This window comes from Primulina tabacum, chromosome 3, assembly GCF_025594145.1.
Source record: "Primulina tabacum isolate GXHZ01 chromosome 3, ASM2559414v2, whole genome shotgun sequence".
Classification (NCBI taxonomy): domain Eukaryota; kingdom Viridiplantae; phylum Streptophyta; class Magnoliopsida; order Lamiales; family Gesneriaceae; genus Primulina; species Primulina tabacum.
Window position 1 is genome coordinate 17366314 of NC_134552.1, and position 6459 is coordinate 17372772.

The window sequence follows — 6459 nt, forward strand, 5'->3', positions numbered from 1 at the left end:
GCTACGACTCCACTACGATGCGCTCCGATTCCGCATCTTCTCCTCCCCCAAAACGCTTCTTTAATCAATCCTCTTCGAAACTCTCACCCAAAAAATCAAAACCATCATCTTCTGGCCCTTCCCGAGCTCTGAAAAAGGGCAAGGGTAAGGGCAAAGCCCGAACTTCCTCCCCACCCCAATCTGAGACTACGGGGGTTCCTTGGTTCACTTTAATGAGCAGCACTCTGCGCTCAGGAGTTGACGAGGAGCTTAGGACTCTCGGCTCCATCCCCTCCACCTTCCAAATTTTAATTCCCGGTCCCTCAGACAGGGCAAACAACCCCCTCCCGACTTCACAACTTTTTTCCGAGACCAAGTTAGGAATGGTCTTCGATTTCCCATCCCCTCCTTTTACATCGAGGTCGCCAAGTTTTTTGGTGTACCTATCAGCCAACTTCGCCCTAACTCCTTCCGGATTATGACATCAACCTACGTCCTTTTCCGCATGAAAAACCTTCTCATCATCCCCTTATCTTCATTATTTGTTTGTTTGTCGGCTGGGAAACAACGCCTTCTCCCTGTCCGCCCGGCTAAAATCTCGGTTCCTTGATGATATCCTTTCTTCTCAGAAGGGATGAAAAGGACGTTACTTTTATATATAACTCCCGGTTTCCCTGTTTAACTAGGTTTCTCCCCTCTCTTCTTACAAATTTGAAGAGCCTTGCACTCGAAGCCAAGAATTGGTGGATGATCAAAAGTTTTCCTCCTCCACCCTCATCTCTGGGGATAATTTGATAACTTATGGGTCGATCGGATAATAGATGAAGCTACTGGCTCGGGCGCTCAACCCGATAATTTATTTTTCTGAACTTCCTTTTTACTTTTTCTAGTTTTATTGTTCCGACCATCCTTTCCTCTTTTTGTGCAGGTAACAAAGAGATGCAGGAGGCCTTTGCCAGGAAGTGGGCGGCTAAGAAGGCGGCCCGGGAGATAAAATTGGCAGCTCGGCGAGCAGCTGCCGAGAAGAAAAAACAGGCCAAAGAGGAGGAGGCCTGGCTGAAGGAGTCAGTTCGGGCAGAAAATCAACATGATCGGGAGGTGACTGGCTCCCAGGAGGAAGATGAAGATCATGTCCCTCTTATGTAGAGGAAACGAAAGGCTGTGACAAGCCCAGAGTTGATACTGCTAGAGAGCAACCAGGAGGGAGGCTAGGGCACTTCCCAGACAACCCAATCAACCACTCCTCCTCGCCATTAGCCCCCTAACGAGCCACTACTCGAGCCCCTCCAGACCGAGCAGCCTACTCTTCAGGCCGAAATGCCTACCCGGTGCACTCTTTTTAGAGGGAGCTACCCCAACCGGGCTCAGGCTGTTCAAGCAGCTGTTAACTCCTGTTGAGGAAGCGCATTTGAGGGGCTCCCGACCTACTCCAAAATTACTCAAAGGATCAAATCGGATCCTCACTGCAAGTTCATGACTTCTTTCATCCTTTTTTTTAAAACTAACTCCTCTTGTACAGGGTGTTCAAATGCTGATATCAGCTTTTGAAGAGGTAGTTGCGGCAGCTACCACAAAGAATAATCTAGCCCGGGCTCTACAAGAACTTCATGAGCAGCATCAAGGAGAGCTGTCTCGGATTAGATATGCCCGTGAGGAAGAAGTGGCCGACCTCCGCGCTGCTTTGGAATCGACTCAAGCAGATCTGGAGAAGGCTCGAGATGATATCAATGAAGGCCTTATCCGTGAAGAGGCTATGCAAGGGACAATATTTGTCTTGGAATCGAGGATAATTCTCTATCCGAGCAGGTAGAGTTACAAGCAGTCCCGGGTGGAGAGAGCTGAGAGTTCCCTGGCTGCGGTTAACTATCAGAGAGATAAGTGGCAGGCCTCCTTCTTCCAGTCTCAATAGTTCAAGGTGGTTGTAGAAGATCGGGCCTATCCTCTCTTCAAGACTGGCTTTTACAAATTCGGGAGCAATTTGAAGAAGCCGGGCTATTGCTCGAGGATAGGGAAGGCTTCCTCGACTTTGAACGAGCCGTAGTATCCCTTTCCAAGGATGCAGAAAAGAAGTAGGAGGGGCCTGAAGAAGAAGAGTAGTCAGGGTCAAGCCACGTAGATATAAAATATGCTTGTATTTTTCCTTTGATTTTCCCTTTTTAATCACCGCCTTCGGGCCTTTATTAAGGAAATCTCATTTTCTCTTGTATATTATGTGTTTCCAATTATGCATTCATACATACTCGGCCTTAGAAATAATTAGATAATGAACTGCTTGTGAATGGTAAAATCCAAAAAAATTTCTAAGAGTTGGAAAATGACCGGGAATTTCAAATAAGTAGTCGGAATGTTGAGCTCTGAGCCGGACAGAAATCCATGTTGTTCAATAAATGATCGAGTTGTAAAACCCCTAAGTCAGGGTCAGAGCCCTGTATTTTATAAATAACTAGAGTATTGAACCCTGGGCCGGGGATTATGTTCCGGGAGTTGGGAATGGTTGAGGTGCGAAGCTCCGAGCCAGGGTGTAGAGCCCTGAGCTTATTAATAACTAAAGTACGGAGCCTTGGGCCGGGGATCATGTCCCGGGACTTGGGAATGGTCGAGGTGCGAAGCCCCGAGCCAGGGTGTAGAGCCATGAGCTTATTAATAACCAAGGTACGTATTCTTGGGCCGGGGATCATGTCTCGAGACTTGGGAATGGTCGAGGTGCGGAGTCCCGAGCCAGGGTATAGAGCCCTGTGCTTAATAATAACCAAGGTACGGAGCCTTGGGCCGGGGATCATGTCCCGGGACTTGGGAATGGTCAAGGTGTAGAGCCTCGAGCCAGGGTATAGATCCCTGAGCTTATTAATAACCAAGATACAGAGCTTTGGGTCGGGGATCATGTCCTGGGACTTGGGAATGGTCGAGGTGCGGAGCCCCGAGCCATGGTGTAGAGCCCTGGGCTTATTAATAACAAAGGTACGGAGCCTTTGGCCGAGGATCATGTCGCGGGACTTGGGAATGGTCGAGGTGCGGAGCCCCGAGCCAGGGTAACCAAGGGACGGAGCCTTGGGCCAGGGATGTCCCGAGACTTATAGGTTAACCGAGGCTTCGTACCTCCCGAGTTTAGATATAATATTCATACACTTTCTGAGGAGAAAAATCTTCATTATATCCTCAATCAATAATTACATCTTTCAAGCAAAATACTTTTTTTAAATGAAATACATTCCATGGGTGTTTGAGAGAGCGTCCTTGAGCATCATCCAGATAAAAAGCTCCCGAGCTAACTTTTCGGGTTATCTTAAAAGGCCCTTCCCACCGAGCTTCCAATTTCCCAACGTCTCCGGCTGGACTGACTTTTTTCATCACCAGATCTCCTATTTGAAAGTCTCGGATTCGGACTCCCTTGCTGTATGATTTCATAACCCGGCCTTGGTAAGCTTCCATTAGAATCATAGCATGCTCTCTTTTTTCTTCCACGAGATCCAACTCCATTGTCCGGCTTTGATCATTGTCATCCGGGTAAGATTCTACCCGAGCAGAAGACTGTCCAATTTCAACAGGAAGGACTGCCACAGAACCTTATACCAGATTAAAAGGAGTCTCTTGAGTAGGTGCTCGGGGATTATCCGGTATGCCGAGAGAACACTAGGCAACTCTTCCACCCAGTCTTTTCCTTTGCCCTGTAGCCTAGTTTTCAAGGCTGCACAATAATTCTGTTCACAACATATGTTTGGCCATTTGCTTGATGATAGACAATAGAAGTGAAAGACTAAGTGATTTTCATTTCCTGGAACCAAGCTGTGATCTCTCTTCCCTGGAACTGCCTCCCATTGTCTGAAATAAGTCTCCTGGGAACTCCAAATCGGTATACAATATTCTTCCATAGAAACTTCAAAACTTCCTTCTCCGTAATTCTGGCCAAGGGCTCGGCCTCTACCCATTTAGAAAAATAATTAACTGCTACCAAAAGAAATTTTTTCTGAGCCCGAGCAACTGGAAAGGTACCAAAAATGTCCATCCCCCACTGATCAAAATGGCAAGATGCCCAGATGGGCTTCATGAGAGTGGCCGGACTGTGTTGAAAATTAGAATGATGTTGACAACCCTCACATGCTTGGACCTTTCGAGCAGAGTCCTGGCTAACAGTGGGCCACCAAAATTCGGCAAGCATTGCTTTCCGGTCTAATGCTATTCCTCCGAGATGTTCTCCTCAACACCCTTCATGAATCTCCTGGAGGACATAATCCACCTCTCCCATAGATAAGCACTTTAATTTTTTCTCCCGGGGGAGCTATTATCACTACTCCCACCCCACATCCAGAAAGGCTAGACGGCCCATCTAGAAATACCCTCCATACCTCCTCTTCATCAGGTTGAACAATCTCGGATAAGAAATCTGACAAGGCATGTACTTTGATGACAACCCGGGGCCTGTACTCAATTTCATACTCTCCCAGCTCGAGTGTCCATTTGATCATTCTTTTGAACACTTCTGAATGAGTCATAATCCTCCCGAGAGGACTATTAGTATGCACAATAATTTGATGCGACAAAAAATAAGGTCGCAGTTTCCGGGAAGTCATAAAAGAGCCAGAGCTATCTTTTTCACTTCACTATATCAGAGCTCGGGCCCCCTAAGAGCATGGCTGACATAATAGACAGGCTTCTGATCAGAGCCCTCTTCTTTCACGAGTACCGAGCTGACAGCATACTTCGTAGTAGACAGATAGATAAATAATTTCTCCCCGAGCTCTGACTTCACTAAGATAGGAAGCTCTGCCAGATGACTTTTAAGGTCTTGGAAGGCCTGTTCACACTTCTCATCCCACCCAAACTTTTGTGCCTTCCGAAAAACCTAAAAAAATGGATAACTCCAATGTGCTGACCGGGATATGAACCGGGAAAGAGAAGAAATTTTCTCGGTCAGCTTCTGCATTTGCCGGACAAATCGAGGGGACAACATTTTAATAATGACTTGACTTTCTCTTGATTCACCTCGATCTCTCGGTCAGTGACATAAAACCAAAAAATTTACCACTCTTTACACCAAAGATGCATTTGACCGGATTGAGCTTAATTCCATATTGCATCAGAGTGGCAAAAGTCTCTTCTAAGTCAGAGATGAAACTAGAAACCTCCCTATACTTGCCCAAGATATCATCAACATAAACTTCCACATTTTTTTCCAACTACTTCTCAAATACCTTGTTCATTAGACACTGATATGTGGCCCCGACATTCTTCAATCCGAAAGGCATGACAACATAACAAAATGTGCCTCCCGAAGTGATGAAGCTGTCCTTATCTTGATCATTCTTGGCCAGGGGAATTTGATGATACCCCTGGTAAGCATTCATGAAACTAAGCAGTTCATTGCCAGGGTTAGAATCTACCAACTGATCAATTCTGGGCAGGGGATAATGGTCTATGAGGCAAGCCTTGTTGAGATATCTGAAATCAACGCACATCCTCCACTTCTCGGTAGATTTTGGTACCAGCACCACATTCGAGAGCCAGGTATGAAATTGTATTTCCCGAATGTGACTGACTTTCAACAAATCTCAAACTTGTACATCAATTAATTTGTCCTTATTTGGACCAAAGTGTCTCTTCTTCTGCTTTACAGGTTGAGATCCCGGAAGGATGTTCAAATGATGCTCAGCTACCCGGGGAGAGATCCCGATCAATTCTTGCTGGGACTAGGCAAACACATTACATTAGTTTTTAAACAATTTATTAAACTGACCCGGTGGATGAGTCAAGGTCCCAAGCCACCCGGATCTCCTTTCCTGGTCCAATCTCAACCACTTCTTGCTCCTCCTCCGCCACAAACTGAACCTCTCCCTCCTCTATCATCCTCTCCACCTCCTCCCCACCACTTGCTCTTTTCTCCTCTCTCCGAACCTTCTTCTGATCCACCTGGACCGCTTCCACATAGCATTTTCCGGGAAGAAAGTTGATCTCTCCGGACTTCTCCCACTTGACTTCCCACTGGAAAATTTATCTTTTGATGATAGGTGGATGCAACGACTCTCAATTTGTTCATGGCCGACCGCCACAGAATAATATTATAAGATGATGGGGCATCCAAAACAGTGAAAGTGGTCATTACAGTCTTCTTCAACTCTCGAGTGTCCAGAGTTAAGGGTATGACGATCTCTCCCTCCAGATAGACAGCGTGACCAGCAAAGCCAAAAAGTACTATTTCCACTGTCTCCAATTGGTACCCTTGTAAATCCATCTGTACAAGGGCCTCCTTAAAATGACATTCATAGAGCTTCCCGATTCAACAAAGACCCTCATGATGTCATAATTTGCTACCCTGACTTGAATTGCCAGGGCATCATTGTGGGGAAGACTGACACCCTTAAGATCCTCCAGACCAAAGCTAATGACTGCCTCCCTTCTCCTCACTCCCTCTACTTCTATACAATCCCTCCTACTCCTGGATTTTCGAGCCCGATTGGAGTCTCCATCAGTAGATCCTCCGAAAAT